This window comes from Triplophysa dalaica, chromosome 24, assembly GCF_015846415.1.
Source record: "Triplophysa dalaica isolate WHDGS20190420 chromosome 24, ASM1584641v1, whole genome shotgun sequence".
In the NCBI taxonomy this organism is placed as follows: Eukaryota; Metazoa; Chordata; class Actinopteri; order Cypriniformes; family Nemacheilidae; genus Triplophysa; species Triplophysa dalaica.
In genome coordinates this window covers 5,879,043-5,898,462 of record NC_079565.1, presented here as the reverse complement: position 1 = coordinate 5,898,462, position 19,420 = coordinate 5,879,043, and the positions used below count along the sequence as shown (strand labels likewise).

Sequence of the window (19,420 nt, the reverse complement as noted above, 5' to 3'; positions counted from 1 at the left end):
TCTGTCATTTTAATAGGTTATCATTTTGTTTTTAATACTTATTTATCCATTTATTTAATTATAAATTGTATGATAACCATTATAGAAATATTGTATCTTAATTTTTTATTTCTTATGTTCATGATGTATTTTTCCTATACACATCTAGTAACATATTAAACCCTTAAGAAAATGACCAGGGTTTAATATGGTTAATGTGTCTATTGCACGTCCATGTTTTACCAAAAATGTAGTATAACTGATTATTTTTTTAAAGAATATTGTACTGTTGTTGCACCATCTTGCATGTGAGAAATAAAACTACAACCTTTTGCTGGTCTTCCACTTTTATAACAGTTGCATAAAACAAAGCTAGTTCGTCATTTTCTATTTACTGCACTAATAAAAGAAAAACATATTTCTTTACTTTCTCATGAACCGTGGAATTAAGGTGTGGGTAGCAAACAAGAGCCAGCCACAGGTGCGAGGTGTGAGAAAAGGCCGAGCTGTCATCCCGCGTTTTCCACTGTTTGCTCACTGAAGTGATGTGTTGTGACGGGCTGTGATTGACACCGGGAGGTGTGATTGGCGCGGGTCTGTTTGTTGGGCGGAAGGGGACGGGTGTACATCCGTCTAATTGCTGACTCCTCTCCGCGGAGCCCAGGAAACTGAGCTAAAGACAGGTAGCGCGGCGTCAGGCTTGGACTCGCGTGTAATTGTTCTGTCATTTTCTGTACTTCAGGACGAGTCGGGGCCGCGGTTAAATGAAGTGCGCGGAAGCGGGAATGCGCGGATCGACGTGCACGTTTGGTGAGAAAGGGCGACGCTCTTCAGTGAGGCGTGATTAAAAAACACAGTCGTGTTGAGACGCGACCCTTTTCCCTTTAAAAGAGAAGGTGGTGTTGATACAGGTGTTTTTGTAGTAATTAACAATAATATGTATGAAAAACAAAAGACATATTAAACACATTTCACAGTTTTAGCGAATAGTTGCTTTGGTGCCTCCAGTTTTTCAGAGATGGGTAGGTAGATAAAACATTATTTTCCAAGATGAAAACATTGACCCATGAAACACAGAAAAGGTGTTTAAATCCTGCAACCCCAAAGGATGTCATAAAAATTGTTAATAGCGTTCCTGTAGCTCAGTGGTAAGAGCAACGCAAGGTTGTGGGTTCGAGCCCAGGGGATTGCAAATACCTATGTAAAATGTATAGGATAAAGCAATGTAAGTCGCTCTGCTAAATGTAATAATATAATGACATGTTATAAGCAGTTAATCAACATAAATATATAATAGACAAACCAAAATAACTACTTTAATCGATATATTCTCTTCTGTCTTGTCAGGCAAGTCATCATTTTGGTTAGTTTTTCGCACATAATGTATTGTCGTCGGCTCCAAAAAATTCAATTGAGCCACTATGACCTGATGGACCAATTTTTCGATGTCTTGAGTCTTTAGTTCTGGACCTTGACAACAATTATAACCATGATGTCTATATGGAGGCCTGGAAATCTCTCGGATGTCACCTAAAATATCTCTACTTGTGTTCCGAAGACGCCGGGAGGTCTCAAAACATGTTGAACGTCATGTCATGTTGGCGAGTAAAAAATCTGCCTGATTTTGAGGTGAACTTTTCCTTTAAGGCGTGTTTTTATAGGACTGTTTGGGTGAAAGCTGTTTAGGAATGTTGATGCAGGAGTGAGCGTGTGTATCTCATCTCTATGGAGTCCTGTCTCTGAGCCCTGACAGGCTGACTGGCACAGCTAATGGACTGATCATAATGCCTGTCTGAGGGCACTGTCTGTCACTTGACACCAATGCCAAGTCATTAGATACAGCCCTGAGGCCATCAATAACACACAATGCTTTTGATATGCCTTATTATCCATTTCAAAACCCTTTTCTGTATAATGTTTGTTTATCAAAATTTTACATTGTAAAATGTATTTTAGTATGCCGTGCATGTTGTATCTACCATTACGTGCTTACCTCCTTAACCTTTCTTTTTTTGTGTGATTATAGCACTGTATGAAAAAGACTAGTAAAATTTGATGGGTTTCAGGTGTTTAAATTAATGTTTTCACTTACAGTACGTAACATGTATTACAGCACGGCCTATAGAGAGATGCCACAGGAGTCATTACACAAACATGGCTAAACTCCCTGTCGTGTTGTTGATCATCTGTTCATGTGACGTAAAAAGGCAGCAAAGGTGTTTACGTGAAATGTCTTGAACAAACTAGTGCGGTAAAGGTCAGCGGGGCAGATGCTGGGAGCCCCGTAAGAAGACCGATATTGAATCAGAAGGAAATAATCAGTTGATAAGTGGCAGAGCTGTGCTAAGGTGAGTTTTAATTATGGCTAAATTGTGAAATTATTCCCACATGCTCCCAGCATCTGTTCCCTTCAGGAGCGCTGATTTATGGTTTCTATCAGCTTGAGCAACCTGCTTCCTACACCACTGTCTGTGATGCACACTAGAAGGAGCAGGATGACCGCTCAGTGCAGGCAAAGGGCCAGTTTGCTCAAGCCCTATCTGTTAAGTACCCACATTACCTAATATGATTAGTTTGGCTAGGCAGTGACGGTGTTTTGGGTACATGGAGTATTTAAATTAATTGATACTTTAAAAGTTGTCTTTTATCCAAGCACAACCATTTAAAATCAGTCTAGATACTTAGTCATGTTATAGAATTATAGCAGCTTCTTAAAGTGATGGTTAAGCCAAATATATCAATTGTGTCTTTATTTACCGAACAACACCGGTACAAGGACTTGCATTGGTTTTGTGTCCATACAATATAAGTGAATGGGTACAGATGTTGTTCGGTTACCAACATTCTTTAAAATATCTTCTTTTGTGTCCTGCCAAAGAAAAAAAAGTCAAAAAGGTTTAGAATGAAAGGAGGGTGAGGAGATGATGACAGAATTTTCATTTTTGGCTGAACTGTTTTGGCTCGAGCCACCAACTGTTAGTTCCCGTATATTGTGAGACAGATTTGTGCCTTACATTATTGAAGTATGAATTGTTTTGTGTGTGTTCTTTTTTATGCTCTGACCTCACCCCACAAAACCATTTTGTCTATTTTTATGGCATTCAATAACAGAGAGCTGGACCCTCCATTAATAAAGAAATAGTATATGTTTTTTGTGTTAGTTTATGTGTGGTGATATACCGTAGACCGGAAAGACTTTTTTCAGTTACTGGAAATTGCAGAGTAGCTGCTGTACATATAGACAGAAATATATTGTTTTAAGTTCTATTTAAAATATGACCTACTCCACACGTTTAATACATTGTTGGGGATGCGTTAATAAAAAATGTGAGGAAAAGATTTTGCTCATTTTGGGAGCATTTGACTTTTTCACACCATTTCCAAAACCTTCGCTAGTCAATTTTCAGGTCCTTTCTTCTGCAATCCCTCCGAGAGCTTCTGCAAACACCTTCTATGAAAACTCCCCAGCAGCCAACGTTAAAATTGAGCAGAAAATCCCACTAAAATGTTGTTCTGTTTGACTTGGTTTTTCTGCAAGACTGGACTGTTTTTATTCCTGCACAGTGCTTCCATGGAATGTGATGCACAAAAATAACATTTCGCTGCTCTCATGATATGCAATTCCCCCTCCAACCTTGAAATTCCAAAAGATAATTTGAAGTGTGTTTTGTATACCTTAATGCACAGAAATATATGTTACGGGGGAGTGCAGTGCTTTTTAGGAGACAGAAGACATATACTGCTGATAGTAGCCTGTCACTTCCATGCCCATCGGTTTTTGAGTGGTGCTCAAGCCTGCAGCAGAGCCATTGGTAGTTAATTACAATAGAGACACAACAGTGCAGCCCTTCTCTGGTAACTGTAAAATGTCCTATTCATTCACCTCTCTCCATCTCTGCTGTGTTAAAGAAATCTGTTTCGTCTTTGTATGTGTGTCCTAGCCATGTGCAACGAGAAGATATCAGCGCCAAGCATCAAGTCTCCAGTGTGAACTACTTCACTACTCCGCAACAAAGTAGGAACAAGGTGTTTTATCTCATTTTTTCACAATTATGAATGAATCTGTTAAAACTGTTGACATTGTTAGCGTTTAGCTCTGCTTTACGCAGATCTCAGCAGGGTCCAATCGCATCAGCTCTGTCTGAAAGGTATGTTTGTGTGATATGTTGTACTGTAGTGACAGCAAATCCAGAAGACGGCGACAGGCTGGACAGTTTCCACATGCTAGCATGCGTTCCTTCCTTTGCTATTTCTGCCCCGCAGGGTGGCAGGCTGCGTGGGCAGCATGCTTCCTCTCGGTCCTGGCACCTGGAGTGCAAGTGCACGCTGCTGAGGGAAATGATGGGCTACACCCGCTGGTGCCAGGTCTGCAGAGCCACTGTAATGTGACATGGCATGTAATAACATGAAGTGACGGACAAACTGTCACTCCTCTGTGTCGAAGATGTGAATGTAATCACAGAGAGATTAATCCTTCTTTGCATTTGGCCAAACGTTGATCATCTAGAGGTTGTTTTAAAACATTGTTCATATGTTCTGTAAAGCTATAATTTGAAGGGTTTTTCAAATAATGGATTAAGTGTTTGAATATAAAGTTTTGCATAGTGTGTCTTGAAATAAAGAAAATCAGTAATTGCAGGTCTTCAATGCATTTTGATTATGTCCTTGAATCAGATTGCAACAAAACACTGAGTTAAGCTTATCTAATGGTCTTCCGCATGTGATTCATTGTTACAAAACTTGCATGTGCCTAAAGGCATGTGTTCTTGTAAATGCAAGTTTTAGCCTTGATCAACTGCACAATTCGTCAGCTCAAAGTTTAACTTGCATGTGGCCTAGAATATTTCTTTATTAAAACTTTCAAAGAGACTCAATTAATAATATAGTTGTTGCACTTTTCAACAGTGCTAAATGCAAATTTTGCCACGTTCTGGTGAGGGCAGATAGAGGTACCTCAAAGTGGTTACCCATATGCAGATAATCCTCTCCGTTCGCACCTTTGCCGTGATTGCTCTGAGCACTGGGGACCAGTCTCTCACTAACCTTTACTGTAGCCAAGTGTGATTGTGGTTACTGAACTCACACATGCACACACACACTTTAGCATCTTTGAACCTCCTTTGGTTGTCACCTGCTTTTGTCCAAGTCTTATTCTTGACTTTTCCCTTTCTTGTAGGATCAACTTGGCTTCCAAGAAGATACATCTGAAAACTCTTCTTCACATCTGAAGGTACAGAAGCAAAGCCCAATTGCGTATTCGTCTATCAGCGCGGTAGCTTCACTGGACTCTGCCTCTACTGAATAATCAAGTCTTGGTAGGATCAAACACAAAGCAACAAGTCAAGTTCAACTCCGTGTATGTACAGTAGTATGCATTATTTATGAGGCAGGCTGTGCTGTGTGCATCCAAAATCAAATAAGAGTCCTTGTATTACAGCACTGTTCTGTTAACCCCACACCCACCCCATTGCCAGTCAGCGGCATGCGTTTGAGTGGATTTGTAAAGAGTAAAGGATATAAATATGTTAGGAAAAGACCCACACGTCCCATGCAATTTGGGTCCCATTGGAGTTCAGAGAGCGTGTGATCGACGGAGTGCCTCTGAATGTCCTCCTTTAGGGCCCATGCTGGTTGGAGGCTGGGCCCCAACATGTCTTCCCCCCTTTTCTCTATCTACACAGCAAACCTCCTTCACTCTCAATTTAACCCAAAATCTGATGAACCCTCTCTGGCTTGTCCCCCCCATGCATGCACACACACAGACACTAACACCAGATTTCATGGAAGAAAGAGTAGATACAGTTGCAAGCTGATCAATCAGCAGGCGTGAACTGAGCCAGAAAGGCATTAACAATTCACATCGTTCTCAGTCCACTCGCCCAAGCAGAAGATTCCAGCGGCATATCTAATGCACAGCTATCTTGCTTTATATAAGGGCAGGCATGACTCACAAGCTATTCTGTAGAAGTGTGCATTGATTTAGGGGGAGGGCAAGAATGAGGAACTCTCAATTGCCTTGCCACCGTCCGTATTAGCGTTGCACCTTATCCAGGCAATTAAAACATCGCTCCAGATCTTGAAAATGTCTTTCCTTTTAGCTGTGGCAGCCCTCTTTGAACAGTTTATCTTGGGCCCCAGTGAGTAAAGCTATGTCCCATAGTCTCCACGGTGCAAATTGTGTCTGTTCTGCTATGCAGGGACACTACTGGTCACCCCCAGGGTGTGTGCTGTCAGTTTGTTGGATCACTAAGAAGCAAAGCAGATGTGAGAGATTTCGCTTAAAGTTCGTCCGCGGTGTACTTGTCACTCTCCTTAGCATTGGGGTGAGCCAAATTCAGATAGGCATTGATATTTAGAAGAAGAGGTGTTCAAGTCAGGGCCTTGAGGAACAGGGAAGACCTAGCCAGCCGACAGTTAGAGGCACAGCTGTCATATATGTCATACAAGCTGAAGGTGCATGTGAGATGTAGAGTCAACCGTGGTACGTAGGTTCCTCGTGTCTCCAAACTGTTTTATTCTTTGTTGAACTGATGGCATCAGTTTAGCTGTAATGATAATACATGGCTCTCAATGCAACAATAGACTGCGGGAGGATCTGCGTCTCATTTACAACTTTGGCTTTTGATCTGGCATACAACCCAAACACGACCATTGCATGTCAAAACTTGCAAATGAAATCTACGTGCGACCGATGAGTGTGGCAAGTCTTCCGTGGAGAGAAACACACACCTCGTGTTTTTTTGTCGTTGTTGTTATTTTCTCCATTTTAACACCAACCAAAGCTGTTGTAGATGAGCTTGGCAGGGTGCTAACTTAGCGGAAACATGCTCACTTCACCCTATGGTTGGTTAGTGTGAAGCACCGTTGTTAAGCATCATGGTTCACTGTTACCTTTCGGGGAATCTACTCAATAACTTGTGAGGCTGACATAATCTTTCCTTTCGCTCACATTTATTCATTACCTCTCTCTCCCTTCCGTCTTTCTCTCATTTTATCCTCTCCACTCACCTTTCTCCTTCATCCACTCGGGGTTGACAGAAGGCCCCTTGTTCGGATACACACCGGGCTTCACACGTTTTTTCATTCCCCAACAATAAAAGGAGCTTTCAGCAAGGCTGGTTCCAATTCATCTGTGATAAATGAGAAGATAAGGCAATCAGAGCACACCATGACACGGTGTGCAGCTAGTTAGGCACACTTCGAGCCCATTCAGGTGTGCCTTTGAGTCCTGCTGTTGGGGGGGCCCTCTATATATATGTACGCAGACCTGATGGTGGCCGACACTCAGACAGGAGCTGGATGTTAGTTCCTTGGTGTAAATTACAGGTAGGATGTTGCAGGGGGATGGATCAGAGCGCACTGAATATGTTGTTAGAAGACGGAGTCACTTCAGGTCTTCAGGAGGTCATTTTCAGCGGATGCATCTATGAAGGCCGTCATGCCTTATGTGAAGAATACTAGAAGGCCCTTCAGGGAAGGGCTGTAGGAGAGTAGCAACCAGTTCCACATGGAGACAGGTAAGTGCATGATGTAGACTGGGGGGCTGTTGCCAAGGTTTTACTTCAGATTGACAGATTTATTGAGGAAAGTCAGTTTGATTGGGGTTTAGTGGCGTGACAAATGTGGTTTTTCCTTTTCTTGCTTTCCTGCAATCTCACCGAGAGATTATTAAGCAGCCAAATGAAAAGTAGGTTTCTACTAACCTGAAGGGATTCCTTCATTGTCTAATTGAATTTCTGCTATTTACAGACAAGTCTAAACTGTTATCATCCTTCTCACAATCTGGCAGGGAGTTCACTCGTTGTTCAGAATAAGTTCACTTAACTTGAGATGGATGTCTGAAATTTTCTGTTGCTCTGTGTAATTCTGGCTTGCTTAATAAATTTGGTCGATCGCAGCTCGGCCAGTTTTTTTCTAAATGCTTTACATATGAATGCTAGTATTATATTTTATATCAGTTTTATATCTATTCTTTTTGTTGTTGTTTTTAGTTTTTCATCACTTTGTTGACCCATGGTAAGCAATGTGTTCCAGTTGTTTATCTTACACATCATCCCTTGCTGCTTTAACCACAACCAGGCTCTCACCTCAAGATCACTTCACCATTTTTGTCATATCCTTGAGTGTGTATATGAGTGAGATACCTACATTTAGTTAAACCCTTTATTGACAGGGTTTTCCTTTTAAGTTGTCTTCAGGATAGGTCTGCGTGCGTGTGTGAACTGATATATACAGCAATGTATGAGTGCTCATAGAAGCACAGTCGTGATAGGGGTAGATCGATAGATTGGTGTTGTGGGGTTTGAATGTCAGTGTTTGGGGAAAAATAGGCCTGTAGCAGGATGGTGTCAAAGAACTGGGGTTCTTGTGCTTAATGTAGGAGGACAGCTCTCCCGGTCTGCTCAACTGTCAATCACAATGTTAGGAAGAGAGCGAGAAAGATGTTACAACATTGTTGTGCACCAATTGTATTGTTGAATGTTTTTTTCCCTGATGCGTTGCATTTGCATGTATTTTTTTATCCAAAGTAACTTTCAAATAAGTGAGCATTTCATGTTTCTGTAATAGTTATCAAAAATATGTTGTATGTGTGTATTGTGAAAAGACATCACAGTAAAATCACCTCGATCTTTATATATTTGCTATTTTCTTTGAATTTCCTTTAGCTTGTACAACTATTCTGGTATAAGCTAAACAATTATACATATACTTCCACATCTGCACATGCATGGGTGCACAAGTTTATAAAAAAACGTCTTTTTCCGTCGTCGTACATTTCTTTGCTTTTTAATGACACAAAGCTTCACCTTCTCTACACTAATTAGAAAGTTTTTGAATTAACTCCCTCATTAAGTATCGGGTTGTGAGATTGACAGCAATAGTGCGTCTCAAACTTCTGACAGCTTTAAGTGCCATAACCCACAGAAGTCTCCACCTTGATTAAATGAAGTGAAAATTGTATTCTCGTCTCGCTTGATATGAAAATGGAATTTGCTATCATGAAATATACACAGTTGTCACTTCTTAAAAAGGTGTCAGCAATTTGCTTCACTGGGTAAGGTGAATATTTGCCATGACAGGAGAAGAAGAAAAGGTTTGAGAGAGAAAGACGGAAAAAAAAGTGTGATGCCTGTGATCAATGAAAGACTTCATTGCATCGCGCTTCGATGCTCTTAAAATAAGAGACTATAGATCTCAGGAGCTTTTGAGGATTGTGGGGATGAGATTTGCCCTATTGCCGGTGGCATGACAACACTGCCACCTAGAGACTGATAACTGTTCCTAAAAATCGTATTGGTGTGTGTGTTTGTGCAAGGAACAGATGCACTCATTCCCACCTTTTTTAACCCCTCTGTGGACTGGGACCTATTTGGATGTTCATTTTGCTGCTACAACACATGGTGGTTTTATTTGAAACGTGAAATGAAAGCGACGGATTTAAAGCTCCCGGTGTGCTTTTTTCTTCAGTTAAATTATATGGTTTTCACCAATTGTTTCCCAGATGCTCAGTCAAAGTTTGACTTTGACGATGTTACAGTGATAAGATTGTTGGTTAGAAGTAAATAACAGTTATTGAGCTTCAGAAAGTTGAATAAAATGTGCTGGTTTAATTCGGAAACATGGCCATAATTTGCTTTAAAAACCACATTGAGTTTTTTGTGTAGTTCTATTGTGACTCTGTTCTAACATAGATATTTTTAGCTCAGTCTTGAATTCTTGCATATGTATGAAACATTATTGAGGTTGACATAGAACTTACTGGCCTATTAATGTCTTAAAAACTATGATTTTTTTATTAAATCTAACATAACAAATTGAGGCAAAGTGCTTGTCTATGGCAGACAAGCTCAAATCTCCTCTTGGGGATTCACAGAGCCCTGTCAGGTGTGCCAAACTACTAATGAGTAGACTGCACATCCAACCATCCATCTGCAAAGGGTCTGCTTGATCACCCTCAACCCAGCTGCTCCCTCATCCTGACCCAGGTGAGTCAGGCAGGGGCAAGCTGATGCGAGCGAGCCCCAGGTCCCCGGCAAACCTGGTTCCCGTGCAGGGATGAAAGCTCAGTTGGTTCAGAGAAGTGGTTTTAGTCTGGTGCTTTGAAGATGGAACAGGAGGCGATGTGGTTATGTTTAAGCCAGGTTGTAGAGCGGGAGTTAGAAGCAGGGAGCTGGTCTGCCACACGTGTGCTCATGGGATTGAATGCAGACAGATGAGCTGAGATGCACAGAGAGTGTTGGGAATGGTTTGTTTGTGGATAAAATCTTGTTCTGCATCTTTAATTTCACCTGATGCTGCTTCTCAACTATTTAATAACAATACAGGTTGAAAGGTTGGTGAGGAAAACACTTAATTTCTTTTTAACACTTAAAATTGCTCTTACAGATTTTAAATTCTTAAATGTAAAATCATTTTCTGAAGCACTTGTGGTATAAAGCACTACTTTTTCATCAACATTTTAAATAGAAAATTTGACCTTGTTGTGTTTAATGTTTGATTCCTCTTGTGTACAGCATCACTTCTAGTCCCTTCTAATATATTCATGATTTGGTGGTTTCTCTTCATGAGATATTGTTAGTTTTGGGAACAAGCGTTCTTTGCGTAACCCCGGCCTGCCCTGTCATATTGATTCACCCTGTGCAATGGAGGTGCCATTACAACCGAGGTTCAGTGGTGTATCTGCAGCAGTACTGTGAAATGTCACTGAACATGAGGCTGGCTGAGGAGCTGATTTTCATACGTCTAAAAAGATCATAGCCATCGCACTGGGGAATATAGCTTAAAGCAGCAGAACGTCGTGACTCTAACCTTCCAGAATAGACAATCACAGTGGGTTTCTTTATTGTGAATATCACCAACTAATGATTTATGGAAATTTGTGTCATATTTGGGCTGCTTTGTGTCAGATTTGGGGGTTTTGAGAGTGAATTTTGCATCTGAGGGATGTTAGTGGATGTGGCACTGAATTTCTTGTCTTATGTAGAAATACTGTATGTAAAATAATGGAAATATCAAAGATTTAAAGAATGAAGTTGGAATGTTTTAAGAATTAAAAGAACGAACTGTGAAAATGAAGTCAATGAATGAAGTTATAGTTATCAATAGTATCACTTTGAGATTCGATAAATTACTATTTAAAAAAGTATTACTATTTACTATTATTCCTTTAAAAAAAGTTGTTTTACTTAAAAATTGAAGTGATATCATTGTGAATAATTTTATTTTGGAAATAAAACAATTTTGAGAGGAAGTCAAGCCAGCAGTATTTTTAATATATATGAATGAGGAAGACTCTTACTTCAGAATATACATTTTAAAAACAATGTTTTTTTCAGAATTTGGTGAATTATGAACAGTGGGGTTTTGCTATGTTTTATTCCAAATTTGGTATTAATCTTGTAATGCTACAACTTTATACCTAATATAAATATTACTGCTTTCATCTCCTAAATCAAAAGATTTAGAAACTTGTTCTCATATTGAAACAATTTCATACTCAAATTCTTTCCAGCTAGCCAAACCGGAATCAGAATCTAAACAACTCTTGTCTCTTGCTAGTTTCGAAACAGGCTTCTAAATATATATATTTATTGAAATGAACATCTGTTTAGATGATTTTGACGTATCTGGGGCGGTTGTTGTTTCGGTAAAGGTGAAAAAAGTTTACAGAATTTATGTGATTTATACAGTTCTACAGCCTTTTGTTTTCTCGAGCTTGAAGCCCTGCAGTAACATCCAGAACACCCACACAATTCACAGACAATAATGCCGTGCAACCTTAGATTGTTCAATTCCAACAGGCACCTGTCAGAATGTTGCAGCCCTGTCGTGGAATGGGAAATTTCTATTCAATTGCCCTCTCTAGAGTCAGCTTTCGTAGGGAGCGTTACATGGACCCAATGTCAGGTAGGAACTACTTCTGTTGAACACAGGTTACTTTCTGTCAAAAACTGTTAATGCTATATTGTGAATTAAAGTTGAAAGTGCATTTTGAAAAAGTTTGGAGATTGTATGTAGCTCAGGTGGTAAGCAACATAAAGGACATTGATTCTAGCCCAATGCATCAATGCAAATGAATTGTTATTTAGTTATTCAAGAAACTGAAAGAATTGCTTAATCAATAAAAATAATTTAATAATAAGCAGCATTACATAATTGTTACTAATTTGGAGATGAAAAATAAAATTGGTCTGTACATGCACTTATATTTCACCAGTGAAAATCCATTTTTACAATAACAAACCAGTTCACCAAGATCCTTATTTTTACATCTTGCATACATGAACGATAACCTGTAATTCATCTCCCTAAAGTGCCAGCAAGACGTGTTTAAAAAGGCAAGAAGTAGCAGTGGTGTGGGGTTTTAATTGAAGCTCCCTCTCACCAAGCGCAGCGCTATAGGCTCAGTGTCAGGACCCGCTGCGGCTGAGGCACCCTCTCAGGCGCGGGACGGCTGCAGCGGCGAAGGGCCTTCTAATTGCACTCCGCGGAGAGCGAACACCCCTGTGGATAAAAATGAAAGAGCGCCCGGCCCGGCTTCATCTCTATTGTGCAAAAATAAATACATACAGTCGACGCCCAGGGTGTGAAATAACACACCAGCCGTCGGATTTCACTGGTCATTTCACCCTCAGCTGCAGAGCCCAAAACGATATTGTCTTGAACGGTGAGAAAAGCGAGACTATTGTGTTTTTTAAGTGGGAACCTTGCTAAGGCTTTTAATGCAGGTTGTCTGTGGTAATCCTTTCTCGGTAGCGGGATTGTATGATATCAGGAAATGGATAATAGAATTTGTCTGTTTTGTGACTTACGAGGAGGTCTTCCCAAACAAAAGATAATTGTGTAGTTAAATATTAGAAAGCAATGTGGGAAACCATGACATTTTCCTTCTACTATAGTGTATCTCATTTGAACGTTGAATGTGTTCAGGATTTAGTCAATTTTTCAGTCTTATTGTTCCGTTAATTAAAAAAAATTAATATCTATACATCAATAAATTCATATTATTTCTTACTTTATACATTCTTTAGCATTCATAAACTGCATGAACTCATGCAAAGTTGTATTAGAGTATTAGCCATCACTTGGCCAAACAAATGCCTCATGTATTTAAAAAAGACAGGTAAGCATTTCAAGACATTAATGTTGTTTTGCACTTTAAGCTTTTTATTCTGCCCTCATAAACATCATCTCTGACTTCTCTAAATAACTAGCTTGTCATCCAAACAAGAGTGTTAATGCGAGTCCTTTGACAACTGTCTGATTTATTTTCCAAGACGACCACGACGGTGGCTGATGTTTTCTCTTTTTTTCCCCTTACACACAATTTAGCAGCCACCCGTTTAAGTGGCATTGTCCTGAACAGCGTGGCAAGCAGAGAGATGTGGGCCGTCTGCTTCTTGTCACTTCCTATTATTAAGAAGGCACTCCGTGGCACCTGGGGGAATGCCAGTCTCCACTGCTTCCGTCAGAAATCTGCATAACGCTGCCTGATGGCTGTGGCCGTCCAGACGTCCAAACACAACCTGTCATGTCTCAGTGTTACCCAGAATGCTGCTAGCAGCGCAGGGCCTGGGGATGCTTTCCAGCGCCCCAACACTCGATGTCTCCATCAGCCACACTAATCCAGCTCTACAAATCGGAGACGTCACAGGGCATATCTTTACTGCCAGGGTAAGCACAACACAGCCATTCGCCACTATTGCCTGTCTGAACTGTGAAAAGTCTCCGGTTTCAGCGATGACCCCAGTGTGTTTGCTAAGTGCGGAGTGTAATCATTATTGTTGCAGATGGTGGTGGCTTTTGTAATTTACATGTATCAGTTTATAGATAAGATATATGGAGGTAATTGCAAACATGAATATGAAAATAAAATGGTCAACAATTTTTTTTAGTAGACGTACTTTGTAAAAAAGTGTTAAAATAATAAACAACATTCTGTTTTATGAATATTTTTTCCCACTGCGTTTGGTTTTGGGTATAACAGAAATGACCGTAAATTTAATGAATAATGTCCTTGCAGAAATTTGCCAGTAAATTTTCAATTTTCGTTTATCTTAACCAAATTTAGCCAAGTACCCATTTCCTTTTCATTCTAACATATGCCATAGTATTTATGGGTACAACACTTTTGAATCCTTTTTATTATTTTTACTTTGACCAACAATTTTGCCCCAATAAAATTGTGGTAAAATAAGGCCTTAAGACTATAATGCTTTGGTAAAAATAAAAAATGTTAGTGTAGAATATATAGTATATTAGTACAGAAATTTAAAACACTTTTTTTAAGTGAAGATTGCCTCAAGGGAGTTTTAAAACTTTAACTTTGTAGTGCACAAGACAACAAGTGCCCACTGAAGAAACACACTAAAGAAAAAGATCAACAAATTGGAAACTGAAAAATGTTCAGTTGCACTAAAAGTTAGAAGTCTATAAATTTCAAAATGTCTCTCAAATGTTCTTTCCCATCGCAGATATTTTGGAAGTAAATGATCGTCTACCTGACATTTCAACTTCTCAAACTCTCCCTCCTACATTCACAGTGAAAGGCAGATTTGGGCAGAAGTGTTCCACACCACTCATTCATCGTTCACATAGAAAATATGCTCTGTTTTGCAGATTACATCCTGCCAGACCTTTCGCAATCCATTAGATCCTGGAGGTACATCAGAGAGAAATAAAACCTGTGGAATTCCAGGCAGACGCAGGTGTCAGGATCATAAGGTGAAAACATTCTCCAAACAGCGGGAGGGGATGGCCTGCTTGTTAGACCTGAAAAATAACAATTAGCATCCACCATGTGCCATCACTCCATAGTCATGGTTCTCGCAAAAAGCAGTGTTTTCTCCAAGTTGCTGCATTGTTCCTTGAGAGTAAAGACATGTTTAGAACAAAGTTTTTCAAGTTATCTATTCTTAAATGTGTTGCTACAATGTAAATGTTCTCTTATAATAACATAGACTACTACTGAGATATCACGCCAAGAGGTCACCATCTCGTCTCACTCCTGCCTGACCTGGTGTTGGGCTAACAGGGTTTTTTGTGTATACAATAGCCAGACTTCCAAGTGTGAGGAGGGAACGTGAATATTTGCTCAGCTAGGGCTGAAATTAAACGTTGCATTAGCCACACCATTTTCTCCCTTTCAATTCACTTCTCTGCCTTTATTTCCAAATCCAGACATGTTTTAATTTGTCTCTCAGAGCAACTGTTCAGCACTTGAAACAATAAAGATAACAGATGACGCAAACGTTTTCTGGTCAACGGTTTCCTTATTTTTTTGCCGAACAGGTGTCATCTCCAAAGGAGCTTGATGTGTAGTTTGTGACAGAGATTGGCAAGTTACGATGATGGCGTCGCTTGAGACGTGGAGGATTTAATTGATACGAGAGGTGTTGCCTGCTTCTCTGGAGCTCAGCAGGGTTGTGTGGAGAACGTGACGGCAACATGCAGCTCCCTGAATCGAACATGATGATAGAGTTAAACAGGTAATCACAGAACATACTGTGAACAGAGAGCCAAGGAGAATTTGTGACCTTCCTCGTATGCGCTGAACTATGTTTCTTGCATTACTTTAGCGCGGTTTACATTGGCAATAAGTGTTGCTTTGTTGTGTTTTAGGGTTGTCACAATATTAGAAAAAACAAAAAAGAATTCACAATAACAAAATCATTTCATGTATTTGAATAAATTATTCAATGGATATTTATATCCGTCAGTCTTAAAAAAACATATTTTGAGTTTACCCTTTTTTGACTGATTAAACCATTGTTATTCCAATACTGGCAACAATAAAATATACAATATTTTCACATTCGTGGTAGTGCCATGATATTAATAATATTAATAATATAATATTCTCACACCCCTACCACCCTTCAATTTTTTAAAAACACAAAATTGAGTAACACTGACTTTAAAGCAGTGGACTGTGTCGATAACTCTTAAAACCTTACTTTATAAATATTTAAAAAAATAAAACGCAGATTCATTTTATTTCTTGAAAACACAAATAAAAAGGGATGATCGGCTTTACAATCTGTCATGCAAATTGACACGACAGTCAACAGCCACAGCTGACAGTGGGTGTCAATGACTCTAATACCTTACTCTATATTTATCTAATTCAACAAAGAAGGATAAAAAGAACAATGGTCTGCATCAAAGCGGACCCAGGAACCCGCACTAAAGACGGCGGAGGTGTCTTGAATGTAACGCACAACTCTGTTGCACCTGCCCCTTACGCACTGAAGCACAGTGACTGTGGGCTGGATATCAAAGCTTTAGCAGAACAGTCCTGGGTGTGGAGGGGGGCTCAGGGGCGAGGCTGGAGCTAGGCCTCCTGAAGGGGATTAGTGTCTCCCAGGGAGAGGAGAGAGGATGTGGAACGAACACCTGCTACGTTGTCAATAGAGTGCCGGAGAGTCACGGCAATCATACACAGCACGGCCTTACTCATTGCAGGCTAGTGTCTGCTGCTAGGGGGGTGCACAGGGCAGTGAGCAAATGAGTCCAAACCGATGTCACACGCACAGTGGGTCAAGCTTTCCAGAACTGCAAAAGTTGCCGCAAATGTAAGTGCTAAATTGGAGATGCTAGCCTGGAAAATACATTTTAGTTGTAGAGACCACTTTTTACTCATCATCACGTAATTCCAAACCTGTATGGCTTTCTTTCTTCTGCACAACACAAAAGCAGAAATGTTGAAGAATGTTGGTAACCAAACAGCATTGGCCCCCATTGACTTCCATTGTATGAAACCAAAACCCCAGACATTTCTCAAAATATCTTAATTTGTGTTCTGTAGAAGAAAACAGGCCGTATAGGTTTAAAATGACATGAAAGTAAAAAAATGATGACAGAATTTTCACAAATTGTGATAGCAACCATATCTTTGTAAGCTACCCTTTATTAGGCCACTTTTTTACTTCTATACTATAAATACATATAACAATTTGCTAAACAGACTACTTCTTTGTAATTTTCAAATTCCTAGTCGTAACTGTTCTATTGTAAATGCTTTCCAGGCAGTTTGTAAAAAGTGGATCTTTTGTTAATCTTTTTCAAACTGTGATTTAAAATGACAGCAAAAAGTCAAAAGATTTCCCTTTCATCCTTTTCGCATTCATTGTACAAGCGTTGTATGAGCCTGTCTATTTTTGACTGCGGCAGCACAATATCAGTCCATTATACGGCCATTTCAATTGTTACCTCAGATAATGACCCAATGATGCTAAAAGGGGATCATATCCCCCAATTTGAAAACGCTATGACCTCCACATGCATTCTTTAACTGGTGTCATTGCTTTAAGTTTCTCCAACACAATTATTCTAAAGACAACTGTTTGTCTTCTCAGGAAGGGTTCACCGCACCTCAAGGAGGCCTATCTTTCTATTCTCTTCTTTTTGTCAGACGCCGCACCTGGGAGACCGTTTTGAAGGCCCCTTGTCTTTCAGAAAGAAGACCAGGTTGTCATTTATCACCTTCTCCAAGGTGACCCCTGTTTCTCAAAAACCTCTCTTCACCCTCTGGAGTGTTAAGTGGACGTATGAGAGCCCTTAGCCAGTTCTCTCCTCAGAAAACAGAGAGATTGTCAGCCTTTTGGGAAAATGGAAGTGTCTAAAAGTACAAGAGTCCCACTTGATGATGATGAGTGCTGTGTTCAACTTGACATAAACAGATCTCATTGCTGGCCTCAATGACATTAAATGTAGAACTGGTTAGCTTAGGATTGGTTTACATTTTAATGATCTATATGCTGTTACAAGGTTCATTGACTGTGAAGTAAGCTTACCATTAACAATGGGTAAAAATGTTATTTTTTGAAAATGTGCAATTAGATACAACAACACAAATGAATAAATAGACCCATTTGAGGTTTTTAGCAGGACTGTTGGTAACCATCCCAAAGAGATGCCATTTTTGTCAAGTCACATCTTATTCAATTCAAGTAAATTTATATTGCACAGTGGCAAGGAACCAAAATGTTGAATAAATCATTAAAAAACCTCGGGAGAAACCAGTCTCAACCAGGCGGTCCAGTTCTTCGCTGCAATACTGCTGAATTCAGTAACTTTTAATCAAAAGTAAATGTTTTTGATTAATAATGAGAGCTTTATTATTGGTGATTTATTAAAATTGACATTTATATTGTTGCATCCCTTTATTTTAACTCTAAATTTAAGGGAAGATGTCGCTTTGGGCTTCATTTTCCAAAAACTTTGTTGAATGGGTTTGTTATGTACTGTAGCATTGCAAGACCTGAAGTCAAGTGATCGAAAGTCTTTGTCTGAATAATTTAATTACTATCTTGGCATAGAGTACATTGCTTTCTCTTAACAGCATGAATACGATTCCCGTCACCAAGTGCAGCCCTCTGTAATGTTTTGACAGAGGTTGTTAGCCCTCTAATCTTTATTATCGTCTAGTTAGCACTTTGTTCGTTTTTCCTTCAAGCCCTCCCTATTTGCCTGCCTTCATCTCAATCGACCTGTTTGCCTTACCGCCATTTACCTCATGCCTATACTTTTATTTATTTACTAAATTTCACCACTTGATTTCATCAAGCTCTTGACAGCGATATCATTACCTGTAATCCTCAACATTTCAAAGCAACAAATAACAGGAGTATCGACATGGCTCTTAAAATGCCAAAGCGTCATCGTCCAAGTAGCCGCGGTGGCTATTCTTCTCCCATCAACTTCTCAACGATGGTGCCAATACAGTGAAGAGTGTATTAGGATCAGAGGGCTTGTGTCATAGTTCACTGATTGAGCCTTCTGCAGAAAGCCTCGCTGACAGCGCAATCAATGCAGGGTTGGGTATCGATTTGGCAATATCACAGCTGTCTCTTAATGAAAGGGTAGGGCGACCGAGGCAGTGGCGGAGAGAGAGGCCGAGTCATTGCACGGGCTGGAATTACCTTTCGATTGGCCCGGGTCCACTGTGTTGGGACTCTCATTTTGCAGCGGCACCTTTCTCGGCTGATCAATACGACATCAGCCAGTGAGGCAGTAATTACCATCCCTCGAGTTCCACACAAAGCCCGCCAGCTAGCGCCAAGGGGAACGGAGAGGTCAGGCAAAAAGCAGCCGGCCACGGTGGAAGGTGAAGGGAGGTGGGGGAAGAAAGGTTCCCCTCGCGTTCGGCGGAGTGCTTAGCTGCCTTTTTAATTACTGTAATTTTCCATGCAAGTCGGGAGAGCGAGCTGATGAAGTCAGACACTCTCCTCCCCGCTGTTCCTGATGAGGCTTGATAGGCCTTCAAATTACGCATTGACTTTGCTTTTTCATTTCCCTCAGTGTTTAGTGCTAATAACCTGTAGAGCCCCCTCTTTCTCTCTTTTGGCCCCTCCCCCCCACACTTCCACGAGCGCACACACTCGCTTTCTCCGTTCTACCACGGAGTCCATGGTGTCAGTGCGGTAATTACACTGTGTGA

General features: G+C 40.2%; 1 long non-coding RNA gene across 1 annotated transcript; it reads left to right on the top strand.

Annotated features, from left to right (window-relative positions):
* The first annotated feature begins 11,272 nt into the window (after positions 1–11,272).
* On the top strand, positions 11,273–17,951 carry LOC130414357 (uncharacterized). The gene is made up of 4 exons (XR_008905600.1): positions 11,273–13,653; positions 14,599–14,703; positions 15,271–15,467; positions 17,337–17,951. It is a non-coding gene; the product is annotated as an uncharacterized LOC130414357 (long non-coding RNA).
* Positions 17,952–19,420: the final 1,469 nt, after the last annotated feature.